At 43.4% G+C, this 18940-nt stretch overlaps 1 long non-coding RNA gene across 1 annotated transcript; it reads left to right on the top strand.

Annotated features, from left to right (window-relative positions):
• The first annotated feature begins 11989 nt into the window (after positions 1-11989).
• Positions 11990-18560, top strand: LOC308409105. The gene is made up of 2 exons (XR_013973944.1): positions 11990-13725; positions 15081-18560. It is a non-coding gene; the product is annotated as an uncharacterized lncRNA (long non-coding RNA).
• The last annotated feature ends 380 nt before the right edge of the window (positions 18561-18940 follow it).

Raw genomic sequence — 18940 nt, 5'->3', positions numbered from 1 at the left:
CTGTTTTGGTCACTGATTTACCCTGTCTCAATTTTCCCTTACTTTTTAAGCTCTTAAAAATGGGCCTCCTCTGTCCCTGCTCTTTTTTCACCTGTCTCGACCTAAGATTCCTGGCTATACTTGGTTCTGACGCGACTCCTCCTCTGTCTTTGTTTTCGTCATCATCTTCCTCCTCTGAGGTAGATGAATCATTGTCGCTCTCCTCTTCTGCCATGCTTTTGGTCATTTTGTCCTTTACGGTCTTCAGCGTATTTAATACTTCCAATAGCCCTTGCGGGGCTTCAAGCATTCGTCCGAATACTTCTCCTGCCCATGTGTCTGACTTGGCCGTTGCTTTGGAGTGTTTTGACCTGCTGGTATGGGCCTGCTCTTCTCTTGCTGGTGTTGGAAGCTCGATAAAAGCCGGTTGTGCTATCCTTTCCACCGGTGAAATCATTTCCTCGTTTGTTGGGGTCCGATCCGCTTCTCCAGTCTGGTCTGGCAGGCTCTCTCTTGATGCTTCGTCTTCTGGCCTGTCTCCTCTCTCCTGTGAACAGGAAGGCGAAGTCAAGCCTTCATCTGCGGCTGATGTTATCACTTTCCCTCCCCCACTCAGGGACTGACATTTAACTGTCATAGGCCCTTCATTATGAAACACCAGTGGTGCCCTGGTGTATTCAACATCAGCTACTCCTCCTACAACCGCTGCCGTCTGTCCATCTGGGCCCTGAACTTGTCCTCCCCTAAGGGTCATTACAGGCATGACATGTTGTCGTCCTACGGCATTAGATGTTAATGTGGCCCAAGGAAGTATCTCTGCTGTGTGATACTTGTTAGCATCTCCTGGTTTTGGAATCCAGTTCTTCATTTGGTCTTCCAGCTTCTTATTTTGCTTTTTCAGTTGTTTCAAAGCCTCCACTATGCTCTCCATATCTTCTGTTTCAGGTGTGTCATCCTCCTCCATCCAGGAAGATGCTCCGTTCCACAAGAACATCCACTTGCAACACTTTGCATGAATTTGCTGTATTTTCTTGATTTGTTGGTTAATTCTCCAGTTAATTGAACGTTTCTCTGCCTCGGTTTGCAGTTGTTCCAGTTGCTGCTCACATCTCTCTCCTTCTATTTTGAGCACAAGACTTAGGGCTATTTTGTCATCCAGCCCTCTCTGTTGGGAAGCAATAAGCTTGCTTAGCTCAGCTTCCATTGCTTTGCATTCCTTCTCAGCTAACTTTGATGATCCAGGAGAAGCCAGGCGAATGGCTCTTTTTAGCTGTTCCAGCTGCTCCTTCAGAGGCTTATAGCCTCTGTGCCCAGTAGGTGTCATGCTCGGGCCGTCAGCCATTATCCTAGAACACAGGCTTACCTCCCTTTTTGTGACGTTATACGGCTCCTCCTCTTGGGTCACCCCACAGCGTCTGCCTGTTAACTTTCAGAATTACTTTCACTCCTCCAAGGGTCACTGTCTCCTTGTGATCTGCTTGGTAAGACACACAGCCAACGCAGTGTGTCAAGACTTAACCAAGCCTCTTTCAATATTCACTTTTAATGACTACTTTTCACTCTGTAACATAAATGTTATAAACTCATACACACTGCATGTTAACTTTGGGGCACAAAACAATAACACAGCTCGAATGCATTCACACAGCCTTAAATTTTTCTCAGAAAATTGCCCCAAAGCAATATCATGTTTGCTCACAAACTGACAAATACACCCTGTTATTTACCGAGCGAGGGAGCAATGGACCAATTAAATCCAAACTCCTCAATAATTAGCTGTATAGCTCGCTCTACTTCAATATCAAACCATAATACTGTGATTAGCTTTATTCAAATCAAACCTATGTTTCAAAGCCTTTCAAACACACACCCACACACACAATTTCTACCACGCACTTTCAAGCACACATTTGTCTCCTTTAAATCTACTAATCGCTTGGAGACATCTCCACAGATAATTACATTATTTCCTAAGCAAGCATATCAAAATCAAAACCGTCTACTACAGACTCTACCATAGCCTGAGCAAAGTGGGCCGCCTCTGTGGGCTCCCAATTTGGATCATTTTCATTCTCAGTTATCTCCTTTAAGCCTCGAAATAGGAATAGGCAACGTTGTATATAGGCATTTAGCTCATGCAGCTCAATCTCGGACCACACTGTCATCTCATAAGGTGAAACACCTTCCTCAGTCACTATGTGACATTTACAGGTCACCTCCAGCCGACCCTCTTCCTCTGCAATTTGTATGTTACAGGTTGCAAAATAGAGCACTGGCATGTTTGCTTGTATTCTATTTAAACAACGATTTAACAGTATTAAATGGGACTGTTTAGTGCATGGGACTCAAACTAATTCTTTATTGTTGAAAGGACAAATATCAATGGGGTTCTAACAGGTCCACTTTATTGCGTGCTCATAAATTATTGTTATCTGGGTCACTCACTCAATGTGCTTTATTGTTTGAAGTTATTAATTATGTCACGCTTATTAGTGGCTCATATTTATTTACGGCCTATGTTTGAACTTGACTACAAAGGCAGAGCATCATTTCATCCTTTCAGGGTGAAACACTCCACTTTCTCTGTGTCATGGCAGCTCAGAAAACTTCATGAACTTTACTTATTCAAGGTATGGCTTAAAATCAGTTGTGTTATCAGTATAAAATATTTAAGATTTAATTAAATTGTTTTCAATTGACTTACAGCAGCTCACTCTGATCTAGGAACACTCTCTTATCCTCCTCAAAAACTGAAGTTACTCAGTCTTAAATGCTTTTTACATTACATAAATCAACAAACAAGTGAGTTCATAAAGCACATATTCACAACAATAAATCAAAAGCCATTTATATTGTTATAACATCAAAACCAGCAGCTTATTTACAGGGTCTCAGCAATAATACGCCTTCTGCTTGTAAGGCTCACACACACTCTGGGCAGGAAGTGAAAAAGCTCCGTTCTCCTCCCAGCCACCAGCTCATTTGCATGTTCACACACCGTCTAAAAATAGCTCGCAGCGCTGCAGTGCACTCTCGTCACACAGAGGATCACACAAAGCTCAGACAAAACTCTATTATTTTATATTACAAAGACGTCTTATATTTACAATCACTGACAGGCCTGACAGATTCAGCACCTAACAAATTTTGACAAATTTAAAATAACGAGTCTCACCGAAGAAAGTCTCACTTTTTGTAATCAATTAACCAGTATCTGTTTCCTCCAGAACAGCCTATGGCCTGATTTCTAAAGAACCTAAACAATTTCGACAAATTTACCATCTCACCGAAGAAAGATAACTTTTTTGTAATCAATTAACCAGTATCTGTTTCCTCCAGAACAGCCTATGGCCTGATTTCTAAAATCCCTAACTCAATTTAACTGTGTCCAAAAAAGCACATGACACCGTTTAAAACGGTGAGGAGACTCTAACTCCTAGCTTGCTTCCGGGATGCCCTGTACCCCACAGTTAAGCCAAACTGAACTAACCCTGTTCGCCGACAGGTCAAGACCGCGCTCCAGTTGGACCACAGGGTTTCCGTTACTCCTCATCCTCCTTGCTCCCTCTTATCATTCTCAAGTGCCCCGCTAGTGAAAGACCAGCTATGTGGCCTGCCTATTACGTGAACACCGCCCTCTGTTTGGACTTCAGGCACTCCTTGCCTCCTCCTCATCCTTGCTTCCTCTACATTGTTCTCAAGAGCCTCGCTAGCGTACGCTTAGGTCTGCGGAGGGCAGGTTACCTGAACACAGCCTTCCGTTTAGACCTCGGACCTCGGACCCTCAGTGTCTCCTCATCTAGCCTGGAGAAATAGTTTGCTGCTTTATAAGAAAGCCCTCCGCAAAGCCAGAACATCTTACTATTCGTCACTGATTGAAGAAAATAAGAACAACCCCAGGTTTCTCTTCAGCACTGTAGCCAGGCTGACAAAAAGTCAGAGCTCTTTTGAGCCAACAATCCCTTTAACGTTAACTAGTAATGACTTCATGAACTTCTTCACAAATAAAATTTTTATCATTAGAGAAAAAATTACCAGTAATCATCCCACAGATGTAATATTATCTACAGCTACTCTTAGTACCATTGATGTTAAGTTAGACTCTTTTTCTCCAATTGATCTTTCTGAGTTAACTTCAATAATTACTTCCTCCAAGCCATCAACGTGTCTTTCAGACCCCATTCCTACAAAACTGCTCAAAGAAGTCCTGCCATTAATTAATGCTTCGATCTTAAATATGATCAACCTATCTCTAATGATCGGCTATGTACCACAGGCCTTCAAGCTAGCTGTAGTTAAACCTTTACTCAAAAAGCCATCTCTAGACCCAGCAGTCTTAGCTAATTATAGGCCAATCTCCAACCTTGCTTTCATATCAAAAATCCTTGAAAGAGTAGTTGTCAAACAGCTAACAGATCATCTGCAGAGGAATGGTTTATTTGAAGAGTTTCAGTCAGGTTTCAGAGCTCAGCACAGCACAGAAACAGCTTTAGTGAAGGTTGCAAATGATCTTCTTATGGCCTCTGACAGTGGACTCATCTCTGTGCTTGTCCTGCTAGACCTTAGTGCAGCATTCGATACTGTTGACCATAATATCCTATTAGAGCGATTAGAACATGCTGTAGGTATTACAGGTACTGCACTGCAGTGGTTTGTATCATATCTATCTAATAGACTCCAGTTTGTTCATGTAAATGGAGAGTCCTCTTCACACACTGAGGTTAATTATGGAGTTCCACAGGGTTCAGTGCTAGGACCAATTCTGTTTACATTATACATGCTTCCCTTAGGCAGTATCATTAGAAGACATAGCATACATTTTCACTGCTATGCAGATGACACCCAGCTCTATCTGTCCATGAAGCCAGATAACACACACCAATTAGTTAAACTGCAGGAATGTCTTAAAGACATAAAGACCTGGATGGCCGCTAACTTTCTGCTTCTTAATTCAGATAAAACTGAGGTTATTGTACTCGGCCCTGAAAAGCCTAGAAATATGGTATCTAACCAGATTCTTACTCTGGATGGCATTACCTTGGCCTCCAGTAACACTGTGAGGAACCTTGGAGTCATTTTTGACCAGGACATGTCCTTCAATGCACATATTAAACAAATATGTAAGACTGCGTTCTTCCATTTGCGCAACATCTCTAAAATTAGAAATATCCTGTCTCAGAGTGACGCTGAAAAACTAGTTCATGCATTTATTACTTCCAGGCTGGACTACTGTAATTCATTATTATCAGGATGTCCAAAAAACTCACTGAAAAGCCTTCAGCTAATCCAAAATGCTGCAGCAAGAGTCCTGACAGGGACTAGAAAGAGAGAGCATATTTCTCCTGTTTTGGCTTCCCTTCATTGGCTTCCTGTTAAATCCAGAATTGAATTCAAAATCCTGCTCCTCACATACAAGGTCTTAAATAATCAGGCCCCATCTTTTCTCAATGACCTTGTAGTACCATATCACCCTATTAGAGCACTTTGCTCTTGCTCTGCAGGCCTACTTGTTGTTCCTAGAGTATTTAAAAGTAGAATGGGAGGGAGAGCCTTCAGTTTTCAGGCCCCTCTTCTGTGGAACCAGCTTCCAGTTTGGATTCGGGAGACAGACACTATCTCTACTTTTAAGATTAGGCTTAAAACTTTCCTTTTTGCTAAAGCATATAGTTAGGGCTGGACCAGGTGACCCTGAATCCTCCCTTAGTTATGCTGCAATAGACATAGGCTGCCGGGGGATTCACATGATGCATTGAGTTTTTCCTTTCCAGTCACCTTTCTCACTCACTATGTGCTAACAGACCTCTCTGCATTGAATCATATCTGTTATTAACCTCTGTCTCTCTTCCACAGCATGTCTTTTATCCTGTCTTCCTTCTCTCACCCCAACTGGTCGCAGCAGATGGCCGCCCCTCCCTGAGCCTGGTTCTGCCAGAGGTTTCTTCCTGTTAAAAGGGAGTTTTCCCTTCCCACTGTTGCCAAAGTGCTTGCTCATAGGGGGTCATATGATTGTTGGGGTTTTTTCTCTGTATCTATGAAGCGCCTTGAGGCGACTTATGTTGTGATTTGGCGCTATATAAATAAAATTGAATTGAATTGAATTGAATTCATCCTCCTTTCCCTTTTTTAAAACATTTTCCTCGCTCTCACGCGCCTCGCTGGCGAGCCCTTAGCTTTGGGGAGGGTGGGTTTCGCGAACACCACCGTCTGTGAGGAACCCAGTACCGCCTACACACACACACACACACACACACACATACAGGAGGCAGTGAGGAGTAGAAGGAGGTTGTTGCTATGCCTGTGTCATGAAACCAGGGCTCATTGTGTGTGTGCCCGGAGCAGCTACGGGGGAAACACATGGGACAACCGACCAGTTTGGGGCCATGGTTTATTCAACGTGTATTTTCAGTGTGGTTTAACTTGCTAATCTGATCTGAAATACTTTCCTTGAATGTGCCTTAATTTCACCTCTTTTTTCTTTCTTCTTTTCTTAGCTTACTGAAAATGTTGGCGACCAAAGACCGGATCCAGGGATGTGTGCTGCTTGTGCTACTGGCGTTATGTGAGCAAGCTGCTCGCTGTCAACATCGATACAAAGGTAAAGTGCAATCCCAGGGTTGTGTGCTGCTTGTGGTACTCGCTTTATGTGGACAAACTGCTTGCTGTTAACATCAATACAAAGATAACAAAAGAATAGCCTAGTGTAACATAGTGTTTTATTTTTTATTTTTTCTAGAATGATTCAAATGTTACTATCATTTCCCCAACCCCGCAGGCTCTGCGACCCGTGAAGAACTGAGACTCCTTCTGGTCGGTAAAACAGGATCAGGAAAGAGTGCATCCGGAAACACCATCCTGGGGAATGCGAACACTTTCAAAGAAGACGTTTCGCCTGAGTATGTCACCGACGGCGTTCTCAGAAAAGAGGCAGAGGACGAAGACGGAAGAAATATCGCTGTGATCGACACTCTGGGGCTGTCTTTTGGATGAAATAGATGAAATGGTGGATTTCAATGGAGGAAACCACTACACCAACGAGATGTAAAGGCGGCCCAGAAGAAACTCGAAGGAGAAAGGCTGAAGAGGAGAAAGGAGGAAGAACAAAGAAAAAGGGAAGAAGAGGAGAGGATCGAATTGAAGGAGCGGTGTAAATGCTTCCCCCTCGCTTCCCTGGGATTATTTGGCACAGGAGCGTACTTTACATCTTATGTTCTCATGGGGCTCGGTGGAGCTCTTGGATATTCTCAGTTAAAGACGCCGAGCTTGACGGTTGGGCGTCTTCTTTATTCGTCGATACCGTGAAAACTGCGTAGGTGTATCATCTACTCGACCTAGTGATCAACGAGTACCGCACCGAAGCATGCAACGGGTGCAAGACCAATCACCCCTGCCAGAGACAACACGAGTGTCTGCGAGTCTTGGTGTCAGGGTCCCTGTGCCTACCCGGTCGGCTCAGTATGGCTACATATGTTTTTCATTTTGTTCCTGCTCTCTCCCTTCCTCTCTTTCCCTCCTCCCTCTGTCAGGGCGGAGCTCACCCGTGGGCTTCTGCCCTTGGTCCACGCACCTGGTCACCATCACTCACCTGTGGCTCGTTACGAGAGTGTTCCAGCTCCTTTATAAGACGGCAGCTCTTTGTTTCTTGTCGCTGGACCGTTGCCGACCCGCATTCCCTGGACCAACCCCTGTGTTTCCTGAGTGATTGAGTGTGCGAGGAGTGGAGTACGTCATCGTGTTTTCTGTGGAGTGTGGAGAGGAGCGTGAGGAGTGGACGGAGTGCGTGTGGACTTTCAGCGTCTTTTCCCTTTGTGTGTGGACTCCCGGAGCCCAGCTTCCCCCTCACCTCTGTAAATAGACCACCTGGTGTGCTGTAATAAAGATTCTTGTGTTTCCCAACTCAGAGCCTGCGCGTGTGTCCGTTCCATCCCGCTGTGACACTTGGAGGATGACTTTTACGCTGAACATTATTACAGCATAAGGAAAAGACTCCTCACGCCGTGTTTCATTCCTTCCATTCAACGTCTCCTGATCATGTATTCACAGCCACCGAAGGCGCTGTACAGCACCGAGCACCTGAAACACGGACAGTTTGTTGATATTGTAATCAGAAATACAGCCCCGGGGGGCATTTTAAAAACGCACCCTCCCTATTGCGCATGTCCCTAAAAGGTATGGCCTTCCAGATTGCCTCAGTTGTATCGTGAATGTAATTACAAATAAAATAAAACTCAGAAGCGTCTGTGTGTTGTATTCTTCTTCTTCTTATTATTATTATTATTATTATTAGCATTATTATCATTATTGTGATTATGCTTCATTTTTATGTACTGGGGTATCAATGACCCCCACACTGCCGCAGCAGCTTCTGTGCGTGGCCCCCAAGTGCTACGTTTTCTTTCCCGATCCCCTGACGAACCCATTAGAATCGCTCTGGGGCACTCTTTGACCCCAAATGATCGTTCTGGTTTTTTTTTTTCATTTTCATTCACCTGTCTCTACGGAGGGTGGGGTACTTTGGGACCGCCTGGGTCTGGGGCTGCCCCAAAGGGGAGCACAAGGGTTAAAGACAGAATACAGTGGAGAAAGAACGGTGGTGCAGTGGTTAGCACTATTGCCTCACAGAAAGAAGGTCTCCACTCTTTCTGGGTGACCACTGACAGCATTTTCTGTTTCTTTCACTAGAACTAAGGGGCCGACCCCAACTTCTGAAAAACAACATCAGAGCACCTGGTCTCCTTTCCATCTGTTTGTGTGGCAGGTCTCATTTGTAGGCAGTGGAGAGTTGGTGTGGCTTGTTATCAGCAGTGGCACTGGCAACACCTGGACCCAATGCAATGTGTTGTCTAATAGCCCTTTTCCATTTGTACCTACTTGACTTTGTAATGTAAAACGTTCAAAAACCATCGAGTAGCACTTAATGTGCGTGGAGCTGTGGAGCAATGCGGATGAAAGTCCTGTGACTGCATTTGTATGCGACACAAACACCACAGGAATGGAGGACTTTGAAGTAATATACAGTGGAACCCCGACTTACGAATACCCCACTTAACGGCAATATTGCTGCCCGTGTTACGGCAAACTAATGAAATAAATTAGCAATTAGCCTATAGCCTATTGTTCACTCAAAAGGCGCGATGGGTGCTTCGACTTACGAAAATGTTCGACTTACGAAAGACCATCGTGAATAAATTAATTTCGTAAGTCAGGGTTCCACTGTATCTGCTGCTCGGTGTATGGCTTTTTGTCAAATGTGGGGATCACAGTGTTGCTTTTGGGGTAGAGGTTTCCAGGTTCTACCACCTAATGGAAAACCCTAACTACCAGCTCGAATCAAGCCAAACCAAAGCGACTAGGTACAAGTGGAAAAAGAGCTACAAGAGTTTCTTTTTTTCCTAAACCCCCTTTGTTTTAACAAGAAAAATTCCCCCAGCCCCCCCCCCCCCCCCCTACACGTGCGCACGCACAAACACATCCTCCAACCGCACACACACCCATATTTTGCTCCATTGTGGCTTATTTCACAACTCAAACATTTAGTAAACAATTAAGCAAATATTGCAGCAAGTAAGCTGCTATAAATTAAAGGAAGTCATAAAATAAACTGCTACAGTGGGGCAAAAAAGTATTTAGTCAGCCACCGATTGTGCAAGTTCCCCACCTAAAATGATGACAGAGGTCAGTAATTTGCACCAGAGGTACACTTCAACTGTGAGAGACAGAATGTGAAAAAAAAAATCCATGAATCCACATGGTAGGATTTGTAAAGAATTTATTCGTAAATCAGGGTGGAAAATAAGTATTTGGTCAATAACAAAAATACAACTCAATACTTTGTAACATAAACTTTGTTGGCAATAACAGAGGTCAAACGTTTACTATAGGTCTTTACCAGGTTTGCACACACAGTAGCTGGTATTTTGGCCCATTCCTCCATGCAGATCTTCTCGAGAGCAGTGATGTTTTGGGGCTGTCGCCGAGCAACACGGACTTTCAACTCCCGCCACAGATTTTCTATGGGGTTGAGGTCTGGAGACTGGCTAGGCCACTCCAGGACTTTCAAATGCTTCTTACGGAGCCACTCCTTTGTTGCCCGGGCGGTGTGTTTCGGATCATTGTCATGTTGGAAGACCCAGCCTCGTTTCATCTTCAAAGTTCTCACTGATGGAAGGAGGTTTTGGCTCAAAATCTCACGATACATGGCCCCATTCATTCTGTCCTTAACACGGATCAGTCGTCCTGTCCCCTTGGCAGAAAAACAGCCCCATAGCATGATGTTTCCACCCCCATGCTTCACAGTAGGTATGGTGTTCTTGGGATGCAACTCAGTATTCTTCTTCCTCCAAACACGACGAGTTGAGTTTATACCAAAAAGTTCTACTTTGGTTTCATCTGACCACATGACATTCTCCCAATCCTCTGCTGTATCATCCATGTGCTCTCTGGCAAACTTCAGACGGGCCTGGACATGCACTGGTGTTAAGAGAATTTTTATTTTAGTTAAATCATTAAAGTATAATCAAGTAGAAACAAGTATGCCTTATAATCAAGTGTTTATATATTTTCACACGGTAAAGCTTACTGTTGAAAAGAACACAATGTATTCCTTGCTTAAGTGTGTGAGATGTTTGACAAAGACAGGACATATACATGCATTCTTTACTTCAGTGTCTGCGATGTCAGATAAGCATGAATACTGCTGTGTCGTTGTTTTTCAGTTTGTGTGCAGAAGTTAGATAGCTAAGACAATGCCTGAGCTCTCCCCTCTTCAGTTGAAAGAGGAAGTATTATGTAACCCATTTTGCCTTATAAATAAAGCGAGTAAACGGTGCTCGGTGTGTTAGTCTGCTCAGAGACTCTCACCCGTGCGCACGTCTTTGAAACTCTGAGTCGGTCTGCCAGTGTCTCATTTCTCTCTTACTGTGTTTGAACAAATTGTCAACCCTTGACATTTAATTGGTCCTTCGAGCCGGATAACTGACTGTTATTTTAACGTCTAGTTTTCCACAGACGGTCTCCATCGGATCCTGACGTCGTGACGCCTGCGCTGGAAGAAATCTGATCAGTAAAACGAAAAACCCGGGAACGTGAATTCGATCTCCGGTCAGCGTTCGGTCTTCACGGCTCCAGGACCCGATGAGCACCGGATCTTAAAACGCAGCGCCACAGTAGAGGTGAATATGACACGCATTCCACCAAGCGCTAAAATACGTTGATATTGAGATTTTCCTTTAAGTAGTGTGTAAACCTAGGTACGCCGACAGATCTCAGTGTCCATGCGGGACTAAGAAGACGACAGGCAAGAGCGAAATTCTAGAAAAATCGCTATTAAAAGTTCCGGTCGCTCTGGGAGTGGCTGCAACGGAACAGGTTTCCGGTCACTCAAGAAGAGTGGCTGAAGGTGAAGGTGTTACACAAATAAATAGGCCTACGGAAAATCTCAATAAAAATCATAGAAACGCGCTTTGTTTGTGAGGAGTGAGTTGTTTTTACGACCCAATACGCGGTCGAACCACTTCTCAAACTGTTTTCCTGTGTACACTCACGTATTGGTAAAGGTGGAAAAAAGGGTTGTGCTTCATCACGTAAAATTGATAACCGCTCTCTCAATTAGTGGGAGAGTAGAAGGCTGTTATCGAAAACCCATTCTCACTCTTTCATGCCAAAGAAGGTGTCACAGTTCTGACGTAATTAGTTCAAAATGGGTAACTCTAAAACTAAAGTAAAATTAACAGCAGATGAAGGATGGTTGGAAAAAAAACTGTCCAAATGCAGGAAGAGTCAGTGCAAATAGGTGGAGAAATCCACATAAAATTTATTGCCCAGCCTGGCAAGGCAAATGCAATCAAGAATCAATAACTGCTTTAAAGGCTGCTTTACAAAAAGAATTATTTGAGGAAAAGAGCCAAAAGAAAAAAGCAAAACGCTTAGCAGAATGGCACCTTTTCAAGGCGTGGATGGTAGAAAACGATAAACGCATTGCTAAACGTGCCCAAAAGCAGGAAACTAAAGATAAACAGAAAAAGCAGGACAAAGAAGAGATAGAAGAGATATGAGATGTTATAACTGTGGTAAAATCGGGCACTTTGCTCGAAACTGTAGAAATGTAAGCCAAGAACAGGAAGGTGGAGATGACAGGCGCAGACGCCGTGATGAATGACTAGCACAAGAAAAGGGAAGTGAAACAAGTGAAGGGGAAGTTTACAACATTGAACAACTGCTGCTAGGCTCAGAAGCAAAGCCCACCGTTATAGTGCACGTTAACGGGGTCCCAATAAAATTCCTTTGCGACACAGGTGCTTGTAAAACTGTCCTAACAGTAGAAGTCCCAAATTTAACCTCTTCAAAAGATACCTTAATCGTGAAATCAGCCTCAGGACATGTGACAAAACAGCATCTAACCGACCCCCTTTTTATGTCACATAGAGATAGTGGCCGTGCCTGCAAAAATCAGTGCATCTATGATCCATCTTGTCCACTAAATTTGTTAGGAAGAGATGCTTTAACAAAATTAAAAATAGGAGTTTTTCCTGAAGAAAGTGGCATGAAAGCCAGACTCCTACTCTCTGAAAGTCAGAGCCAAACTGAAGATATTTTTGTTTGTGAAGGTTTAGGTGAGCCAAATTATTACTGGGCCTTAGATTTACCAAAACTTGAACCATTAGAGGCCAAAGCTAATATGTACTTACCTGAGCACTCACATAGACAGGACCCAGCAAAATATCACAACACCTTGTGGTATAAATATGTCCCAGGTCCAGACAAAATTTATGATCAACAAGTGCACAGACTAGGACCGCAAAAACTAGTCCTACAACACCTGTATGTGACACAGAGTGGTAATGCAGTATGCTCAGTGTTACAGACAGATGCAGTGCAGCGCTTAAATAAGATATGCAACCCTCATGTATCTGTTGCACGCAACGACCAAACGCCTTGGTCTGAGTTAGGCACAGTGCTGAGAAATGTAGAAATGGACAGATATGACAAAATAGAGTGTGAGGACTGGCAAAAAGGCCGTAGAACTGGGTGCATGAGGCTAACGCTGTGTTGGCCGGTGACAGCCACACCAGCCACACATTTAGCCACAACAGAGCAAGATGAATGACAAGTATTAACAATTGAAGCACATCCAGAACTAGAGAAGCTGCCACAAACATTATGGTCTCAAGGACCCACGGATGTAGGCCTAATAAAAGGAGCAGATCCAGTAGTGGTGAAAACTACAACCTCATATAGGCCTGTAAAACCACAATATCCCTTGAGTGCAGAGGCAAAAGAAGGTATCAGACCAGTCATAGCAGAGATGCAAAAAGCAGGTATTCTCGTGAAAACTAATGAAGCCACGTGTAATACACCAATTTTTCCAGTAAAAAAGGCTAATACAGGAAAATATCGCTTAGTTCATGATCTAAGAGCAATAAATGAGGTAACAGAGCAAATACCTCCAGTGGTTGCAAATCCACACACAATTCTAAATCAAGTAACACCAAAAGAACGGTGGTTCTCTGTAATAGACTTGTCCAATGCCTTCTTCTCCGTACCTCTGCACCCTGACTCACAGAAGTTATTCGGATTCACCTTTGACAATCAAAAGTATACTTATACAAGGTTGCCTCAGGGATTCCAGAATAGCCCAACTCTGTATGCAGAGGCTTTGAGAAAATCAATGTCATCTTGTACGCTCCCTGCCCCAGGGCAGTTCTTGTTGTATGTAGATGATATATTGATCACAGGCCATACAAAAGATGAGTGCAAAGAAAACACATTAACAGTTTTGCAACATCTCGCAGAGCAAGGCCATAAAGTGTCACAGCATAAACTGCAATTGTGGAGCCAGGAAGTAACATACCTTGGCCACAAATTGACAGGACAAGGCAGGCAGCTGTTAGAGAGCAGAAAGATAGCAATCCAAAATGCCCCAAAACCAGTAACTAAACAACAAATGATGAGTTTTTTAGGACTGTGCAATTTCTGTAGATGCTGGATTCCAGAATACGCATTACTAGCTCAACCACTACAGAACCTCATTTATGGTAAAGATCTAGCATTGAAAGACAAAGTACAATGGATTCCAGAAGCAGAAAAAGCTTTCGTTGATTTGAAAATAGCACTGCAGACATGTACCGTCTTAGCATTACCAGACTATGGAAAACCTTTCGTTCTCCATGTTGATGGTGCAGGAGGGTATATGAAAGCAGTCTTAACTCAAGCTTTTGGAGAAAAACAACGTCCATTAGCTTTCTACTCATGCAAACTTGACTCTGTAGCTGCTGGATTACCTACCTGTGTTCAGGCATGCGCAGCAGCAGCAGAGGCAGTTAAAAAATGTGCAGACATTGTTCTAGGACATAAATTGATCATCAAAGTCCCACATGCAGTGACCTCTATTTTGCTCCAAGCGAACCTCTCTTTCCTCACGCATGCAAGACAACTTTCTTATGTGGGGATTCTACTTACACAATCACACATAAAAATAGAGAAGTGTGGCCAGCTAAACCCAAGTACACTTTTGCCGACTTCTCTGGACGGAGAACAACACTGTTGCATTCAAAAATTAGAGGAAGATACAAAACCTCGCACTGATATATACAGCTCCCCCCAGAGCAGTTTCAGTAATGTTTTTGTGGACGGCTCAGCGTCAAAAGACATTCACGGTAGAAATTGTGTGGGTTATGCGGTCACAACTGTTGATAAAGTGATAGAAGCAAAAGCTCTCAGCTCCTCAAACTCTGCTCAAAGCGCAGAACTAACCGCAGTCATCAGAGCATGTACTTTATATAAGGGTCAAAGTGTTAATGTTTACACAGACAGTCAATATGTCTATTCAGCAGTTCATCATTTCGCTAAAATATGGCATAACAGAGGAATGACAACTTCCTCAGGCAACACAGTTCAACATGCAAACCTTCTAAAAAAGCTATTAGAAGTAATAACGTTGCCAAAAGAATTAGCACTATGCAAATGTGCAGCTCATCAAAAGGATGACACAGAAATTACGAGAGGAAATAACTTTGCTGACAAAGCAGCAAAAGCAGCTGCAGAAAAACAAATTGATGTTTTAACAACAGAAACCATAGATCTAATACCTTTAGAAATACTAGCAGATGCACAGAAAACAGCATCGCTGAGTGAACAAAAATCTTGGGTGAAAGATGGAGCAGAATTAAAAGACAACCTTATGATGTGTAATGGCAAACCAGTGCTTCCAAAATCTTTGCATAGAACTGCTGCTTTAGTGACACATGGGAAAACTCATGTGTCATCAGGAGGGATGATTAATATTCTTAATAAACAATTCTATACAAAAAATTTTGAAAGTTCAGCACAAGAGTTTATCAGAACATGTATGATTTGCCAAAGACACAACGCACAGGGAAATCTACGTCCAAAGCGAGGGCATTTCCCTATACCACCGCATCCATTTCACACTGTCCACATGGATTTCATAGAATTAAATGAATCACAATCCTCCAAATATGCACTTGTGATAATTGATGTATTTTCCAAGTGGCCAGAAATATACCCAGTGAAAAAAGCAGATGCAATATCAGTAGCAAAATGTCTATGTAATCATTTTATTCCAACGTACGGTATTCCATCTCTGATAAGATCAGACAATGGCACACATTTTGTAAATGAAGTAATAAGTAAAGTTTCTGAAGCTTTAGGCTTCAGCATAAAACATCACTGTTCTTATCATCCACAAAGTGCAGGATTAGTCGAGAGAACTAACGGCACAATTAAACAAAGGTTGAGGAAATGTATGGAAGAGACTAAAAAACCTTGGCCTGAATGTCTAAGCTTGGTTAAATTATGGATGAGAATAACTCAAGGAACAGGTGGTCTAACGCCATTTGAAATCGTACATGGCAGACATTTTCCACTCCCCATAATGAGTGAGCCAATTAATAAATCTATTGCAGAAACAACAATGGCAGAATGGATGACAAAACTATTTGAGAATAAAGAAGTGAGATTAAGCAATCAACTGCCGAGTGACTTTTCTTCAGTTTCTTGCAGGTTGAACCCCGGTGATTGGATTCTGATTAAAGTCCTCCAGCGGAAAAACTGGAGTGCTCCAAAGTGGGAAGGTCCCTTCCAGGTGCTACTTACCACACCCACAGCGTGTAAGATAGCCGAACGAGTTTCGTGGATTCATCAATCCCACGTGAAGAAAGTGTTTGCACCACAATAAGACGCCGGTTCCCCTGACTCTTACGTGAACCCCTGCTGGAGGACAGGGCTGAACGGGTTTCCCGCCCTGTGCTTCCTCGGCAGTGCTACTCACGTGGGAGCTCGGGTGTGCCTGGTCGCCCTGAAGATCAGACTGACCTATCCCACCGAAGAGCAGAACCAATAATAACACCAGGGACGCCTGAATAAAATCTCAACAAGATGACTGAGGAAAACAACCTGATAAATCCAGAAGAAGAACCAGCTTCAGAATCAATGCTAGCACCAGTTCCAGCCCCAAAGCTGTTGTGCTTGGGCGCTTGTGACATCAAACGAAAACTACTCATGTGCTACATATTCTGTCTAATGGCTATCCTCCTGATGACGACACTCTTTTGGTTGATGCCCAGTGGAACCCACAAGACAGTACCAATTATTCTCCGACCTAAGAGGTGGACCCACGACAACTCGCACCTGAAGGAGATAGACAAAGAACACAACCACCCGTGGCTGAACAATGCATGGTACCGGTATGTCCATGACAGAGTGCACAGAGAAGACAATGCCGCAAACTGCTATGTCTGCTCACATATGCCCACGACAGCACTCCATGCCACAGTGTATGGAAAACCCCCAACCAAGGCTGAAGCACTCTGCATATATGACAAAGCCATTACCGGGACCTGCTCAACACCAGGAAAACCTGTGATGGTGATAGGTGGATCCATAAAGGACCAAAACAGCAACACATGCCACAACACTACACAATATATAGTCCCACAGAGTGTAAAGTCTTTAATCTACAACATAACAAACTGCACCCACCAGTACCCAAATATAAACTACACCTGCAATGAAGCCTACTGGGTGCATATAAACGTCAGCCATAGAAAACTGAAATCATTCTCAGTTGTTTTGCCACCTGACATACAACACCCAGTGTGCTTTAACTTCACAGGAGCAACCGGACAAACAGGTACGCCCCAGGGTCTGAAGAAATTAGGACAAAACCGAAACTGCTCCATGATCCTGGCGGCACCAGATTGGGATGGCATCGGCTCATCGACAGGTACATACTGGGTACAGGGCGCAGCTTGGGCGTGTGGCCTGAAAGTCTATTTCATGCTGCCACCAAACAGCACCGGACTCTGTGCCCCTGTTCTGGTATCTGACCACACCTTTAAGATGTCAGTGAACAGCAACACCAGAGCTAAACGTAGCACAGGCCTCAAGCCCCATGACCCATATCTTGGTTCTGATGTACCAGATGACTTCAAACTCTGGACCAAGAGCCAGAAGGTAATACACGCTTTGTTTCCATGGATAGGAGTAGGGAAACACGCACTACGGATAGAAACCCTGGACTATCGTTTTGGATTATTTTTAAATGCTTCAACCCGCATTAATCAAGGACAGAATGAAGAAATTGATGCAATTCGCATCACTGTCATGCAGCACCGAGTGGCTTTAGACATCATTCTCGCAGAGAAAGGTGGTCTCTGCGTATTGTTTAACACTACATGTTGTACCTACATACCTGATAACATCCATTCATTAAACATGACAAATGCTTTGAATGTTTTGAAACAACTGAGAGACGCTCAGCAGCAGGACTACGTTACCGATACTCAAGGTTGGTGGGACTGGCTGCTGAGCGGCTCTTGGAAATCTCTACTGATTAAAGGCCTGTTGGCCCTTTTCAGTGTGATGTTACTATTTTGCCTTTTCATTGCTTGTATTATCCCATGTCTGAGAAGCATAATGACAAACATGTTCAAGCGTATGTTAGGAAACCATGTCTTGGCTCAGTCAGTTATGGAGGATCCCTATCGTCAGTATGGTATGCTGAGTGTGGGAGAGAGAGAAGAAAATCTCTATGACAATCTTGACAAGCTTGTTGTTTAATTATTTCACTGAATGACGTGCAAGTTGAAAATGTGACTAACAAGTGACTATGCATTGAGTAAAACATGTGAAATATATTAACATCAGGAGGGAATGTTAAGAGAATTTTTATTTTAGTTAAATCATTAAAGTATAATCAAGTAGAAACAAGTATGCCTTATAATCAAGTGTTTATATATTTTCACACGGTAAAGCTTACTGTTGAAAAGAACACAATGTATTCCTTGCTTAAGTGTGTGAGATGTTTGACAAAGACAGGACATATACATGCATTCTTTACTTCAGTGTCTGCGATGTCAGATAAGCATGAATACTGCTGTGTCGTTGTTTTTCAGTTTGTGTGCAGAAGTTAGATAGCTAAGACAATGCCTGAGCTCTCCCCTCTTCAGTTGAAAGAGGAAGTATTATGTAACCCATTTTGCCTTATAAATAAAGCGAGTAAACGGTGCTCGGTGTGTTAGTCTGCTCAGAGACTCTCACCCGTGCGCACGTCTTTGAAACTCTGAGTCGGTCTGCCAGTGTCTCATTTCTCTCTTACTGTGTTTGAACAAATTGTCAACCCTTGACAACTGGCTTCAGCAGCGGGACACGTCTGGCACTGCGGGATTTGATTCCCTGCCGTTGTAGTGTGTTACTGATGGTGACCTTTGTTACTTTGGTCCCAGCTCTCTGCAGGTCATTCACCAGGTCCCCCCGTGTGGTTCTGGGATCTTTGCTCACTGTTCTCATGATCATTTTGACCCCACGGGATGAGATCTTGCGTGGAGCCCCAGATCGAGGGAGATTATCAGTGGTCTTGTATGTCTTCCATTTTCTGATGATTGCTCCCACAGTTGATTTTTTCACACCAAGCTGCTTGCCTATTGTAGATTCACTCTTCCCAGTC

The sequence above is a fragment of the Rhamphochromis sp. 'chilingali' genome (genome assembly GCF_963969265.1).
Source record: "Rhamphochromis sp. 'chilingali' genome assembly, chromosome: 13".
Lineage (NCBI taxonomy): Eukaryota > Metazoa > Chordata > Actinopteri > Cichliformes > Cichlidae > Rhamphochromis > Rhamphochromis sp. 'chilingali'.
Note: the sequence above shows the minus strand (reverse complement) of the source record. Positions and strands in the feature narration are given on the sequence as shown.